This window comes from Ambystoma mexicanum, chromosome 4q (genome assembly GCF_040938575.1).
Source record: "Ambystoma mexicanum isolate Mex_15411 chromosome 4q, UKY_AmexF1_1, whole genome shotgun sequence".
Classification (NCBI taxonomy): Eukaryota; Metazoa; Chordata; class Amphibia; order Caudata; family Ambystomatidae; genus Ambystoma; species Ambystoma mexicanum.
Window position 1 is genome coordinate 1,320,120,018 of NC_090928.1, and position 16,703 is coordinate 1,320,136,720.

Genomic DNA, 16,703 nt, shown 5'->3' on the forward strand with positions numbered 1-16,703 from the left:
GGACCAGTTAGAGGGTCAAGGCGGCCAGCCCAGTCCAGAAGGTTAAGGAGTTATTATTACCTTGTTACAATCTTTAGAAAGGGAGGCCTGGCGGACACGGTACCTTAAAGTGGTGAGAACGCTCCAGCGGGGGCAGTTGTTCCTGGCAGCGGATGCAAGTTGGTGCTTCGTCCGGGGGAAGAGAGGATCTCGTCGTGGAGGAAGACAGGAGTCTGTTGCACTGCCAGGGAAGAAACCAGCCGCAGAGTTTCTCAGGTACAAGGAGCGGACCGGTGAATCGTGGTTCAGTGGTGAGTGGCTATCCGGCTGCCGGGGTGCTTGGCACGGGCAGTTCGACCACAAACCGGGCTGGGGTGCAAAGAAAGAAAGGAAAACTGGTTGTGCCCACCAGTCAGGGGAAGAAGCCTCTCCAGCCGGGAGATCTTCTCTGTCGTCGGGAAGTGGTGAGTCGGTTCTGCAGGGCTCCATCGGTGGTGTCGTCGTGGTAGGTCGGCTCAGCTTCTCCCTCATCGGATTCTCAGGTCCTGTGGCGACTTCTGAAGTTCCAGTCCCCAAAGCCCTGCTTTTATGCAGCATACCCCCATTCACTCAGCCTAGCTGTCAATCAAACATGCTAAGTGGTGAGCCGGCCGGCTCACCACTTGGGCCAATCACACAAGAGTGCGACTTGAGTTACCAACATAACTCAGTCCAGGGTGCCTAAACCCCCTCCCACACCCCCTGTGGTACCCAGACAGAGTGGCACCACTTTTGGAGGCTTCTGTGGAGAAGCCCGCCAAAAAGTGGAACAAAGGGCTCGACTTGGGTTGGAGTCACAGATGAGAACACAAACGCCATTTTAGAATCGAGTCTTGGCAAAAAATACCAACCAGAGAATTAATATTAATTAAATAAACCAGCGGTATGTTCGAGGCTATGAGAATTAAATAATTAAAGTTGGCAGCCTCGAACAATGGGAAAATCCCATAGGAAAATATTTGCGGTCGAATATAAAAAGTAGTTTCCACTGCCTCCAGCCAAAACTCGATCAGGGGGGACGGAGACGTGCCCCCTCGACTAACAGACCCCGGGGCAATCGAATTGCCCCAACCAGTACGTTCACAATATGATGGTTTGTACTGGTTTCTGTTAATAATTTGGGACTAGTAAAGCCAATGGTGACTTTACATGCCTTGGGAGACAGTAGTCAGTCCCAGGGTATGGAGTCTATGGTGGGGTGTCACTATGACACCCCTGTGATACTGCACGGAGGGTGCTGTGTAACATGCATAGGAAAAACACATGAGACCCTATGGAGTAAAGGACCCCATAGCCCATAAAACACGTTACCAATCAAAGGTACACCATGAATCATGTCCAAGAGTGGGAGAAAAAGAGTCTCACTCTTGGCAGGAGGAAAAAAACAACTCCAGAAATCCAGCAAAGCTGCTGGGGGACTCACTAGGTTAGGAAATTCAGCCTAAAGATAGAATTGTCCCTAACACTCCGCCCCCCCAGACTAAGGGACAGGAGGATTTAATCCACTCCTGGATGAACCTCATACCTCAGGCTACCCTCAGCCTCCCCCTCTCCTTCCCTCATCTCTGACTGTCTGTCTGCTATCCAAGAATGGTGTGCCGCCAATGACCTCTGCCTTAATGCCAGTAAGACTGAGATTCTACTCATCGGTACTCCCACTCCCTCCTTCCCTGTAGCTCTCTGGCCTGCCTCCCTTGGCCCCCTCCCTGCTCCTACCTGCAAGGCAAAAAACCTTGGGGTCATCTTCGACTCCACACTCTCCTTCTCTCCTCATATTTCTGACGTCGCCAAGAGGTCACACTACCAGCTGCACCTCCTCAGAGGTATTCTTCCCTTCCTCTCCTTCCCCCAGAAGCTCACTGTCTCCCGAGCCCTGGTTCTCTCGAAGCTGGACTACTGTAACAGCCTCTATCTTAATCTGCCTGCCTCCACTCTCCGCCCTCTGCAACTCATCCAGAACAGAACTGCGAGACTTGTCCTTGGCCTCAAGCCCAGGGACCGTATCTCTCCAGGACTGAAATCTCTACACTGGCTCCCAGTGGCTGCGAGGATAAAGTTCAAAACCCTCTGCATTGTCCACAAGGCCTTCTGGGGCCTTGGTCCTAAATACCTTCAACTCTCTCTTCCCAAATATGTTCCTCCCCGAGCCCTTCGCTCATCCGTCTCCAACTCCCTCAGGGTCAGCCGCTTCTCGAAGCAACGAGCTGGGGGTAGATCTCTCTCCGCGGCAGGGGCCTCCCTCTGGAACAGCCTTCCTGCCTCCCTGAAACGTGAGGAGAACCATCTCCGGTTCCGGAAGCACCTCAAAACCTTCCTCTTTGCTTCTGCTTTCCCTCTCCCTCTCCCCTGCTGAGCGGCTAATTAATTTTCACTGAAGCTGCACTGATCCTGCAATTGGACCACTCTAAACGGCCTCGGTCCTGGGCCCTGCCACTCTCCACTTGCACTGATGCCCTGGAACCCCTTTGCACTGCGGGTCTGTCTCTGTATCCCTACAGCCCCCCCTCCCCCAGCACTTGTTCTGCACTTACCTCACACTTGCCACCAGCTGGCCCTATTTATTTATTTATTACGTACGCCTCTTACCTTGTACTGCACTTCCCCCCTCCCCTTCCCCTTGCACTTTTCCCCTCCCCTACCCCTGCACTTGCGCGATCTGAATGACACCTGGCCTAGTAGGATCGTTTTCTGTCTCCCCTTGTACCCCCCTCCCTGCCTCGTCGCGCCTTGAAACACTTGTGTATAGGCGCGTTACAAATACCATATCATATCATATCATACCTCTAGTCGATGACATACATCCTAGAGAGTCCATCAGCATTTTGATGGTGACGCCCTGACCTGTGCTCAATGGTGAAATCACACCCTTGAAGGCAGATTGACCATCTCTATAGTTTTGGATTTTCCCCTTTCATTTGCATTAACCATCTCAAGGGTTGGTGGTCAGTCTGAATGACAAAAGTAGATCCATACAAGTATGGTATAAACTTCCTCAGTGCCCACACAATAGCAAAACATTCTCTTTCGATTGTTGCCCACCTTGTCTCAGGATCCTTCAGCTTTCTGCTGATGAAGCAAATGGGGTGCTCCCTACCTTTCCCATCCAGTTGATTGAGGACTGCACCTATTCCTACATTTGAAGCATCTGTTTGCACAATGAAAGTTTGGTGATAGTCAGGAGCTCTGAGTACTGGGGCTTGGCAAAGAGGCTTTTTCAGGGTTTCAAAGGCCTGATTGCATTCCTCATTCCACCTAACCTTTTTAGGGAATTTTGGAGAGGAGATGACATTCAGTGGAGAGGCTGTGGACCCATAGTTCTCAATGAAATTCCTGTAATACCCAGTGAGACCTAAGAAGGCTCTCACCTGGGTCTGAGTAGTAGGTGTTGTCCAATTTTGCACAGCTTCAATCTTACTGCGCAAAGGCCTTATTTCTCCACCTCCTACCTCATGTCCAAGGTAGACCACTTTACTCTGTCCAATCTGGCATTTACTTGCCTTGATTGTCAGATTGGCTTTTCCAAGAGCCTGCAAAACATATCTCAGGTGGTCCACATGTTCCTCCCAGGAATTGCTGAACACTGCTATGTCATCCAAGTATGCCATGCAGAAGTCCTCCATCCCATTCAGAACCTGGTTTACCATCCTTTGAAACGTAGCAGATGCCTTTTTCAATCCAAAAGGCATAACCTTAAACCGGTATAAGCCAACTGGGGTAGAAAATGCAGTTTTCTCCTTGGCATGGTCTATCAGGGCTATTTGCCAATAGCCTGACGTCAAGTCAAATGTGCTGAGGAACTTGGCTGCACCAAGTCTATCCACCAACTCATCTGTCCTTGGCAAAGGGTGGGCATCAGTCTTAGTGACTGCATTAAGAGCTCTGTAATCCACACAGAATCTAAGTTCTTTAGATCCTGCCTTTGGTACTAACACAACTGGGCTAGACCATGGACTAGTGGAGGGCTATATTACCCCGAGATCAAGCATCTTGTTGACCTCACCTTTGATGTGGGCTCTTACATTTTCTGACATTCGATATCCTCTGCTTTTGACTGGCAGACAGTCACCAGTGAGTATGTCATGCTGTCCCCAAGGGGTCAAGCCTGGTGAAAGTGAGAACAGGGAGGCACACTGATTCAACATAGATTTGCACTCTTCCTGTTGCTCAGGTGTCAGATTCGAAGAGAGATTTACTCCTTCAATCTTTTCGTCTAAAGGTAAGCCTCTGAGGAGATCAGGAAGAGCTTCACTCTCTTCTTCTTCCTCTGATGATGCTAGAAGCAAAGCTCCTACATCAGGTCAGGAGACATACGCTTTTAGTCTGTTGGTGTGGAAGACTGTTGGAGCCTCCTTGGGGTTGCCCAAGTCCACCAGATAGTTGACCTCTCCAGGTTTACCCACAACTTTGAAGGGTCCCATCCATTTATCTTGCAAGGCCCTCTGCCTTGTGGGAATCATAACGAGAACTAGCTGATCTTGAATAACTCAACCATGTTAGCCTTTTGGTCATGCCAGTGCTTGACCAATGCTTGTCCAGCTTTCAAGTTATCACTTGCTTCTGTCATCATTTGTGACATTCTCTGTCGGAGACCTATCACATAGTCAGTCACTCTGACTGGCTTGGGGAAGGAGCACTCTCCAACCCCTCCTTGATCAGGGCCAATAGACCTCTGACTGGATGACCATGAAGAAATTCAAAGGGAGAATAACCTACTCCCTCCTGAGGGACATCTCTATAAGCAAAGAAAAGGCATGGCAGTAGAAGGCCCCACTTTCTTTTAAGGGGATCTTCTAAAGCACCTATCATGCTCTTCATGGTTCTGTTGAACCTTTCAACCAGTCCATTTGTTTGAGGGTGGTATGCGGTTGAGAACTTGTAAGTAACTCCGCAGGTTGTCCACATGGCTTTCATGTAGTGGGACATAATGTTTGACCCCCTGTCAGAGATTACTTCCTTAGGAAACCCAACCCTGGTAAAAATACCAAGGAGGGCCTTAGCCACAACCAGAGCTGTAACAGTCCTCATAGGAATTGCCTCAGGGTACCCAGTAGCAAGGTCTACTACAACAAGTATAAACCTGTTGCCTGAGGAAATTGGAGGATCAAGGGGACCAACAATGCCAATCCCTACTCTCTCAAATGGGACTCCCGCAACTGGGAGGGGCACTAAAGGTGCCACATTCTTGGAGCCAACCTTACCAGAAGTCTGGCAGGTATGGCAGCTCCTGCAGTATTTATCTACTTTGGCCGCAATTTTTGGCCAATAGAAGTAGAGTGAGAGCCTTTCCTTAGTCTTCTTGAAACTCAAGTGACCAGCCAAAGGAATTTCATGGGCTAACTGCAAGAACTGTGGTCTGTTCTCTTGGGGTACTACAAGTCGTTTGTTGTCCCCAGGTGCAGACTCGGTTGGTTCACTGTAGAAGAGGCCATCTTCCCAGTGTAACCTATATTTCCCAGGCTCTTGCCCTTCAGCCTGAGCCTCTGCCTGGTGGCGAAGACCTTCCAGAGTTGGACATTCTCTATGTCCCTTACTGAAGTCTGCCCTGTTGGGTCCACCTTCTGCCAGTAAAGACTGCAGCTCAGGATGGTCAACAGGATCCAGATCTCCAATGAGTTACTGGCCTTCCACTAGCTCTTCTTCAGAGTCTAGTTCAACCACACAGGGTTGTACCTCCCTCTCAGCCTCAGCTGGAGGGGGAGTTTACGGTGTAACTTTGGACAACTTAGGGGAAGTCCTTGGTTTCCCCTTTGCTTCTGGTTTCTTAGAGACAGCAGCTGACATCTCTAGTGGAGCAGGAGTGATCTCTTTCTTCATCCTCTCCTTGGGAGTACCTCTCATGGTTCTCTCCCTTGCAGGTCTGGTGAGCTGTAACCTTTTACTAGGAGGTCTGGGGCTATGTAACACTACTCCAAGAGTTTTCAAGTCATTACCCAGCAGAACCCTTCCTGGCACCTCACTTTGTATGCTGACAGGTATCTGTACAGTCATGTCATTACACTGGATGAGAACTGGTAATTGGGGAAGCATCTGCACAGGCCCTCCAGCTAACTTGGCGAGGTGTTTGGGTGCCTTAGCAACATCCTCAGCCTGAAAAAACGATTTGTCCACCACAGTTATGCTGGCCCCAGTGTCCCTAATGGCAGGAGTCAGCTGACCATTCACCTGGACACTGTCCTTATAATACTCTTTAGTATTATCTGGGATAGAATTATAGACATCTAAGTTCTGTTGTTCCCACAGACCCAGAGACACTAAAGAAACACTAGCTGAGACTCCAATGGGTTCATCAGCCAGTAATAGAAAGTTTCCACTTGCCATTTGGACTTCCTCCTCTGGAGCGAAGGCTAAGGAGACAAGTTGGACCCCTGAAGGTTTACCCTTACATCTGGGATCTCCTTTCACATGGTCAGTAGAGCCACAAACAAAGCATTTACCAAATGCTTTCTGGAATGGTGGCTTGTTCTGGCCTCCTTCTGGTTTGGCACCAGGAGGTACACTAGCCTGATTTGGTTTCCCTGGTGGCTTACCCTTTTGGTTCTGTTTGGGGCCCTCTTTGGAATTGGAATTATTAGAATTCTCTTTGGAGTCCTTTTAAGGCTGTTTCCCCTCATCCTTTTTCTGAGTAGCCCCAGAATCCTTGTGAGTGGCCCTGTTGGCAACCCACAAGTCAGTAGCCTTAGCTAACTTCCTGGAATCTAATTCCTTTGAATCAGCCAAGTGCTGTCTGAGCTCAGGAGAGCAGGCATCATAAATTGACTCCAACATTACAAGATTCTTCATTCCTTCATAAGTGTTAACTCTGTAACCCTTAATCCATCCCTCTAAGTTTTTCAAACGTTCACTCACCCAGGTAGCCCAAGGGGTACCATCATGCTTTTTGAGGGTCCTAAGCCTTTTAAGGTACTGGGAAGGGGTCTTCCCAAATCTAGCTATCAAAGCTAGCTTCACACATTCATAATCCTTCTTAGCCACCTCCCCCAACTCCATTACCACATCAGTTGCAACAGGGGGAAGCCTAGAGAACAACCCTGGACGTAACTCATTCCCTGTGATGTCCTGGAGCCCATGATTATACTCGAACATTTTTAACCAATCCAACACATCCAACTTAGGTTCATACATACCCACTAATTCCTTTGGCATCCGGGCTCTTTTGGGACTGGAACTCATAGAGGAACCAGAGGAGAGAGAAGCATTTTCCACAGACAACTTTCTCATTTCTAGTTCATGATTAAGCTCTATTTCTCTGAGTCTCAACTCAGCTTGCTTCTGCTCAGCCTGGGCATTGGGCATTCATTCTTCTGAACTCTAGCTCTTGGTTTCTTTCAGATTGAGCTAAAAAACGTTTGTACTCTAATTCAAGCTTCATTTTTTCAAGTTCAAAATAAGCAGGGTTACATGTAGGATCTGATATGGGCCCTGTAGGTACAGTAGGTAAGGCAGACAGAGGCTCAGAGTGGCTAACTTCATTAGGTTCACTTTCCTCTTCTGACTCATTCTCAATACTTTGATTCAGATCAATACCATCACTGTTTTCTACATTTGCTGGCGGGGAGGGGGGTAGATTTCTTTGTACCAGCCAGACTTTGGTTTTCTAACAATCTTTCTATAAGTTCCATTTTCTTGCCCTTCTCAGAGAGATTCTTATGTCTACACAATACTTTTAAGCAATCAGCAGTTTTGGCTGACAATGATTCTAGGGTATAACTCTCCATAGCAGACATAGTTAGAAAATCAACTTTTTTTAGTGCTAAGCTCTGTGGTTAGTTGTCCTAAAGTTTTCAACAAGCACTCTAAAATGTATACTCAATACAAATCCCACGGCTGTACACCAGTGTTAGGCAGAAACCTGTGCAGTTCCCCCTGGGACCACTGCAAAAGATTTAGGACTGCAGGTGTTTGGCAGTAAACCCACTTGGTAGCAGTCTGTACCACACAGATTCACTTGGTAGCTGTGGCTGAGCAGTCAGACTTCCCTCAAGAAGAGTTAGGCAGTATACAGAGTATTCACAATAGGTCAAGAGCACACAATAGAACAAGTAAACACTGACCAGGGCCTGGCGTAAAAGAGATATAATTATTTATTTAAAACCACATCTAGGAAAACACACAGGCACTAATAGTAAGCAATTCAGAAACACGGTCACTAAAAGATATACACTCCCTTAAAAGAATATTAGACAAGTCTTAAGTAAACCCCACTTATTTCCAGACAGCGGTGAGCGCTTAACGTAGATGGCACTCTAATAATTCGTTTTAAAAAGGGAGAGAAGAGTAGAGAACAAATTGAAACAGAACCCAACACCTTTTCCAGAACATAACAAGAGAGGAAGGCTGTTAACTGTTTTGTATAGACAACAAATGTGTTCCGAAATACACTGGGAAGAAACAAAAGACCACCTACCTGGGGTTATATAGGATGAACCGGTGTCTGAAGAAACCCTGGTGTTTCTTTGAATTCGGCGTGAACCTTCGAAGAGTAAGAGAAATCCCCCTTCTTGAAACTCTGAGGGAAACCCTTGTGGGGAATAAAACCCTGGAAGAGCTGCTGGTGGGCGTTGTCTTCCTGCGGATGCCCGGTGAGAAAGCTGGTCTGGATATTCTTCTCGCTGTTAAGACGAGTGGCCTTTGAAACTGAGCTAAATATAGTGGGTAAAATGAACACAGTTATTCCTGAAAGTAAGGAAAGGAGAGGTTTCTATAGAAGGTTCTAAGAGCTTACCATGTGTTAAACATGAAGAGTGTGGAGAGGTAAGGAATCTCGGTCGTATTGCAAAAGTAAGATGGCACTATGATGAGGGAAAGAAAAGACCCGTAAGATTTAGGGTGGATGTATCTAGTCCTATAGGAGTAGGATGAACTAGGAGAAAAGCCTACCCTTTCACTTCCAAGTTTTTTTGAGCCAGCCTGAGTGGATGAGGAGAATCTGGAGGTTCCCAACAAGGTATTGCTACAAAGGAAGGATGAGGAGTTAGAAACAGAAGTCCGATCGACGGGGGCGATCGAAGAGGTGAGATGGAAAATAGATTAGTACCTAGAGACTCGCTAGAGGGAGGTATGGAGGAGGTTCCCGGTCTAAGCGTGCTTAGAAGTAGAATCGATCCCGGAAATGAAAATGAAAGGTTCCGTAATGCCTTCTGAAATAAAAGGGAGGAATGGAGAACAAGAAGGTGAGTAAAGTAGACAAGAATGGTTGAGAGAAAAAGTCTTCATAATCCTAGCGAGGCGAACTTACGAAGCGTGTGCCGGCTCCTGAGAGAGTAGCAACGCATCTTCCTTCTGTTGTCGCTGGATTATAAGAGAGTGAACAGGAAGTGATGGTGGAAGGTTGAGAGGCTTCCTGGGAATTAACAACTAGCCTGAACTGTACGCTAGCGATGGTAACCGCTGCGGTGGCCATCTTGGAATCAGTTTCAACTAGACTGTGGTGTGGACGATTTCCTGGTGCAGAAATTTGCGCCATGTTGGAAATAGATCAGAAGGCGAAATGCACATTAGAAACCATCACAGTATGCCCCTTTTTAGACCTGCTTCCTCCCAGTTTAGACAGGTGTTTGAGGTGAAATTTCTTAACAAGACGAGGATCATGAATCTCAGTTTCAGGTTCCCATGTGCGGTCGGCAGGAGAATACCCATTCCAGTCCACAATATACTGTAACCGACCCCGATGGTATCGAGAGTCACAAATTTCTTTGACTTCGTATTCTTTTCCGGTTTCACACATCTCTGGGGGAGGACGAACCAAGACCACAGGGTGAAAAATACTTCGATTGTCTGGTTTCAATTGTGATATGTGAAAAACAGGATGAATCCGGGACCAGGAGGTCGGGAGTCGGAGTTTAAAAGCTGCGGTACCAATCGTCGAAATAACCTGAAAAGGTCCAAAGAATCGAGGAGAAAGCTTAGATGGTACTAAATGGCGAGGGAGAAATCTAGAAGATAGCCATACCCAGTCCCCTTTCTTGATCACTGGTGCTGGGGTTCTGTGTCGATCTGCAAAATATTTTCTTTTGACTTGTGAATTTTGTAATGCGGTCAAGGCTGAACTATGTCCGTGAAGTATCTGGAGAATTAGAGAGTCCACATCTGGAAATCTGGTTTCGGATTTCTTCATTATCGGGAAAGAAGTGGGATTGAATCCATATGTACAATGAAAGGGAGTTGTGTTAATGGCAGAATGGTATGAGTTATTGTATGTGAATTTAGCCATGGGCAGGAGTTCCTTCCAGTTATCTTGGGCTGCAGAAACATAGCTCCGGAGATATCCTTCAAATGTTTGATTGAGTCTCTCAGTCTGGCCATTAGATTGAGGGTGATAGCCTGAACTGAGAGCCCGAGAAATACCGAGGTGTGAACAGACAAGCTTCCAATATCGTGAGGTATACTGTGAACCCCTGTCAGAGATGATAGTCTCGGGTAAACCATGTAAGGTGAAGATGTTACTGATAAAGATGCGGGCCATTCGTGCTGCCGATGGTACTCCTACCAGTGGAGTGAAGTGAGCCATCTTGGTAAGGGTATCGATAGTTACCATTATGGTGGAACAACCCCCTGAAGGTGGAAGATCAACGATAAAATCCGTTGATATTATCTGCCAAGGGCGAGAGGGTAATGGCATCTTTACCAATTCCCCAAGAGGTGCTTTTCGAGGAACCTTGGTTTGTAGGCAGACAGGGCAGGATCTAACATATTCCTTGGCATCCTTCCGGACTGTAGGCCACCAGAAAAAACGTGAGATCAATTCCAGAGTTGACAGGAATCCACGGTGTCCAGCTATCTGTGAAGAGTGACACATGTCCAAGACTTCTTTCTGGAGTGGTCGAGTGGGAATTAATACCTTATTTCCATGAAAATAACAATTGTCTTCCTTGATTAAAGCCATTTTATCGGTAAGTGACAGTTGGTCCTTGGTAATGTACCTTGATTGGACCTTAAGTCGTGACAGAAAATCCGATGTGGTTTGTAAACCTGAAGCCATCAGGGGAAAGATGGGTTCTGTCCTGAAAAGTTTGTTGGGAAGGTGTTCCTTCCGTGAAAGAGCATCCGCTTTCAAATGATCCTTTCCGGGAATAAATGAGAAAGCGATCCTGTATGGAGAGAAGAAATGAGCCCAGCAAGCCTGGCGGCTATTACAGGTTTGTGCGTACTGCAGAATCCGGAGGTTGTGATGATCTGTCCTGACTTCAACAGGATGTTTGGCCCCTAAGAGTAAATGACGCCACTCCTCAAAGGCTTGCTTGATGGCTAAGAGTTCTTTTTCTAGAACAGTATAGTTTAGTTCGGCAGGAGCAAGTGTCTTTGATAAATACGCTACAGGGCGTTCTTGATTAGAATTGTCTAGTTGAATTAGGACTGCTCCTAGGGCGTACTGTGAGACATCGGTTTCAACAATAAACCTGCAGGATTGATCCGGTCTTAACAGGATAGGAGCTCAGGTAAACAACTCCTTGAGTTTGTTGAGTGCTTGGTCTGTGGTCGGGGACCATAAAAACATTTTTCCCTTTTTAAGTAGATTCGTCAAAGGTTGGGTAAGTCTTGAGAATTCGGGAATAAACCTTCGATAGAAATTAGCGAATCCAACAAAGCGTTGAATGTCCTTGCCGGAAGAGGGAGTGGACCAGTTTTGGACTGCGGACACCTTTCCAGGGTCCATTGCTATTCCTTCGGCCGAAAGAACATATCCTAGGTAGGTAACCTGAGTTTGATGGAAGGAGCATTTCTCTATCTTACAATACAAATGGTTTTGTTGGAGCCGCCGTAACACCTCTTCAACATGTTTCTGATGTTCTTGGATATTGAAAGAGAATATCAAGATATCATCTAAATAGACTACCATATTATGAAGTAGCAGATCTGCAAAGATGTGATCCATAAACCTCTGGAAAATAGCCGGGGCGTTGGACAATCCAAAAAGCATCACTCTGTATTGAAAATGTCCAAACGGAGTTCTAAATGCTGTCTTCCATTCGTCACCCGGTTTTATTGGAATAAGATGATAAGCTCCCTTGAGATCCAATTTGGTATAAATGTTGGCCCCTTTGACCGCTTCAAGGATGTCAGGTATTAATGGCATAGGGTATTTGTCTGGAACTGTGATTTTGTTCAGCCCCCAGAAATCTATGCACGGGCGGAGTTCCGTAGAGTTTCTCTTAGAAACAAAAACACAAAGAGGCAGCTGCAGGTGAAGTGGATTCGGTGATCAGTCCATTCTTAAGATGGGTTCTAAGATACTCACGTAGGACCTCCTTTTCGTTATCAGACAAGATATACATTTGCCCAAATGGTAATGGCTGGTCAGGAACCAGCTCTATAGAGCAGTCATCCCTACGGTAAGGGGGAAGTTGAGTGTATTCCAAGACAGAGAAAACTTCCTGGAATTTATGATAAAGTTCTGGAAGCCCAGATATATGGTTAAGGGAGGTTACCCACTGGTGATTCAAGGGGACTGGAGCAGAGTCACCCATCACCTTTTGCTGATCTTTGACACAATGGGTGATGCAGTATTTAGACCTCAGAAAGAAAGATCCAGCTGTCCAGTTAATGAACGGGTTGTGTTTCCTTAACCACGGTAATCCTAGAATTACTGGGTGATGGGCTGCCCGAATGATATCCAACGTGAGAATCTCTTGATGGCCAGAGATGTTCATCAAGATTGGATTAGTTTGATCCTTGATGGGTCCGGAAATCAAAGGGCTACCATCCACACTTTCCACTGGAATAGGTTCTACCTTAGTGGACCTGGGAATACCGTGTGAAATGGCCCATTGATCATCAATGAAATTTCCGGCCGCTCCACTGTCCACTAGTGCCGGTATGTTCTGTAGCAGACGATCTCCGAAGGAGAAAGAGACCATGAGTACCACCATATAAGAATTGGTCTGACTAGTACAGAAGGAGGAGTATGAGGTTTGTGAGGAACCCTGTTTAGGTGTTGGTTCCCGTACCATGGTTCCCCTTACGGCTGGGAGCTGGCGTTTCCCGAACGCCGAGGTGGTGTAATTGGGCAATCTTGTACCGTGTGGTTATTTGAACCACAGTACATACAAAGACCCAAGGTCCTCCTCCGGTTTCTCTCTTCGGGAGTCAAGGGGCCTCAAGCTGTTGTACCCAATTGCATCGGTTCATCATTGGACTGTGGACGAGAAGAAGAAGGAGAGAACGTAGTTCGTGTATTCCTTCACTTTTTTCTCTCTATTACTCTTTCCTTCATACGGTAATCTATTTGCATTACCAAAGCGATGAATTCAGTTAGTGTAGAGGGGCGTGGGACCCGAGACACCTCGTCTTTGAGGTCTTCAGATAAACCTCTTCTGAAGAGTGTGACCTGAGCGTCATCTGACCAAGTGGTTTCGCTTGCCATCTGTTTGAATTTGGTTATGTAAGCCAAAATGTCTAAACTTCCTTGTTTTAGATCTAGGAGGTGTTCTTGTGAAGCCACACAAATTTCTTGGCGGTCAAACATGGTACGGATGCTATTGCAAAATGCTGTATGAGAGTCTAAAATATGGTTATTGTTTGTGATTAATGGTGTGGCCCAAGCCCTTGCTGGTCCAGTCATTTATGAGACCATATATTCCACACGATCTCTATCGGTATGAAAATAAGCTGCTTTAAAGGCAAATTGCACAGAGCAGGAGTCCAAGAACTCCTTAACCTTATGCGGTTAACCATCAAACTGTCCTCCTGGTAAGGGTCCTGGAGGAACGTCTGAGCAGTGTGGGATATGAGGGGCTGTAGCCTGTTGGGCCGTTTGCTGTTGGAGCTGTGTTAAGGAGGCATTCTCATGCTTTAACTGCTGTACTTCAGTAGTTATGGATTGAACAGCAGCAATCAGCTGTTGAATTTGTGTTGCTGTTGCTGATCCATGACTTGTGATTCCTATGTTTCTACCCAGAGTACTAGGAACAAAATATAACACTCGGGCGTTGCTAACTGTTAACTGTTTTGTATATACAACAAATTTGTTCCGAAATACACTGAGAAGAAACAAAAGACCACCTACCTGGGTTTATATAGGATGAACCGGTGTCTGAAGAAACCCTGGTGTTTCTTCAAATTCGGCGTGAACCTTCGAAGAGTAAGAGAAATCCCCCTGAGAACTCCTCAAAGGACCTGCAAGAGCTTGTCCTTCGTAAAACTCTGAGGGAAACCCTCGTGGGGAATAAAACCCTGGAAGAGCTGCTGGTGGGCGTTGTCTTCCTGCGGAGACCCGGTGAGAAAGCTGGTCTGGATATTCTTCTGGCTGTTAAGACGAGTGGCCTTTGAAACTGAGATAAATATAGTGGGTAAAATGAACACAGTTATTCCTGAAAGTAAGGAAAGGAGAGGTTTCTATAGAAGGTTCTAAGAGCTTACCATGTGTTAAACATGAATAGTGCGGAGAGGTAAGGAATCTCCGTTGTATTGCAAAAGTAAGATGGCACTATGATGAGGGAAAGAAAAGACCCGTAAGAATTAGGGTGGATGTATCTAGTCCTATAAGAGTAGGATGAACTAGGAGAAAAGCCTACCCTTTCACTTCCAAGTCTTTTTGAGCCAGCCTGAGTGGATGAGGAGAATCTGGAGGTTCCCAACAAGGTATTGCTACAAAGGAAGGATGAGGAGTTAGAAACAGAAGTCCGATCGCTGGGGGCGATCGAAGAGGTGAGATGGAAAATAGATTAGTACCTAGAAACTCACTAGAGGGAGGTATGGAGGAGGTTCCGGGTCTAAGCGTGCTTAGAAGTAGAATCGATCCCGGAAATGAAAATGAAAGGTTCCGTAATGCTTTCTGAAATAAAAGGGAGGAATGTAGACCAAGAAGGTGAGTAAAGTAGACAAGAATGGTTGAGCGAAAAAGTCTTCGTAATCCTAGCGAGGCGAATTTACGAAGCGTGTGCCGGCTCCTGAGAGAGTAGCAACACATCTTCCTTCTGTTGTCGCTGGATTATAAGAGAGTGAACAGGAAGTGATGGTGGAAGGTTGAGAGGCTTCCTGGGAATTAACAACTAGCCTGAACTGTACGCTAGCGATGGTAACTGCTGCGGCGGCCATCTTGGAATCAGTTTCAACTAGACTGTGGTGTGGACGATTTCCTGGTGCAGAAGTGGCGGCCATGTTGGAAATAGGTCAGAAGGCGAAATGCACATTAGAAACCATCATAAAGGCAGATTAAAACCGTGAAGTTAGAGTTCAACAGGTCGGCTCCACTTTCAGAGGATCCAAACGAAATGTGTCCAAGGTCACACGGTTGCAGTGCACAAGTCTTGTAAAGGTTCAAAAAGGAGTTGGACCAAAGAAAGGGACCAGTTAGATGGTCAAGGCGGCCAGCCCAGTCCAGAAGGTTAAGGAGTTATTATTACCTTGTTGCAATCTTTAGAAAGGGAGGCCTGGCGGACACGGTACCTTAAAGTGGTGAGAAGGCTCCAGCGGGGGCAGTTGTTCCTGGCAGCGGATGCAAGTTGGTGCTTTGTCCGGGGGAAGAGAGGATCTCGTCGTGGAGGAAGACAGGAGTCTGTTGCACTGCCAGGGAAGAAACCAGCCGCAGAGTTTCTCAGGTACAAGGAGCGGTCCGGTGATTCGCGGTTCAGTGGTGAGTGGCTATCTGGCTGCCGGGGTGCTTGGCACGGGCAGTTCGACCACAAACCGGGCTGGGGTGCGAAGAAAGAAAGGAAAACTGGTTGTGCCCGCCAGTCAGGGGAAGAAGCCTCTCCAGCCGGGAGATCTTCTCTGTCGTCAGGAAGTGGTGAGTCGGTTCTGCAGGGCTCCACTGGTGGTGTCATTGTGGTAGGTCGACTCAGCTTCTCCCTCATTGGATTCTCAGGTCCTGTGGCGACTTCTGAAGTTCCAGTCCCCAAAGCCCTGCTTTTATGCAGCATACCCCCATTCACTCAGCCTAGCTGTCAATCAAACATGCTAAGTGGTGAGCCGGCCGGCAAACCACTTGGGCCAATCACACAAGAGTGCGACTTGAGTTACCAAGGTAACTCAGTCCAGGGTGCCTAAACCCCCTCCCACACCACCTGTGGTACCCAGACAGAGTGGCACCACTTTTGGAGGCTTCTGTGGAGAAGCCTGCCAAAAAGTGGAACAAAGTGCTCGACTTGGGTTGGAGTCACAGAAGAGAACACAAACGCCATTTTAGAATCGAGTCTTGGCAAAAAATACCAACCGGAGAATTAATATTAATTAAATAAACCGGCGGTATGTTCGAGGCTATGAGAATTAAATAATTAAAGTTGGTAGCCTCGAACAATGGGAAAATCCCATAGGAAAATATTTGCGGCCGAATATAAAAAGTAGTTTCCACTGCCACCAGCCAAAACTCGATCAGGGGGGACGGAGACGTGCCCCCTCGACTAACAGACCCCGGTGCAATCGAATTGCCCCGACCAGTATGTCCACAATATGATGGTTTTTACTGGTTTCTGTTAATAATTTGGGACTAGTAAAGCCAATGGTGACTTTACATGCCTTTGGAGACAGTAGTCAGTCCCAGGGTATGGAGTCTATGGTGGGGTGTTACTATGACACCCCTGTGTTACTGCACAGAAGTTACTGTGTAACACACATAGGAAAAACACATGAGACCCTATGGAGTAAAGGACCCCATAGCCCATAAAACAGATTAGCAGTCAAAGGAATACCATAAATCATGTCCAAGAGTGGGAGAAAAAGAGTCTCACTCTTGGCAGGAGGAAAAAAAC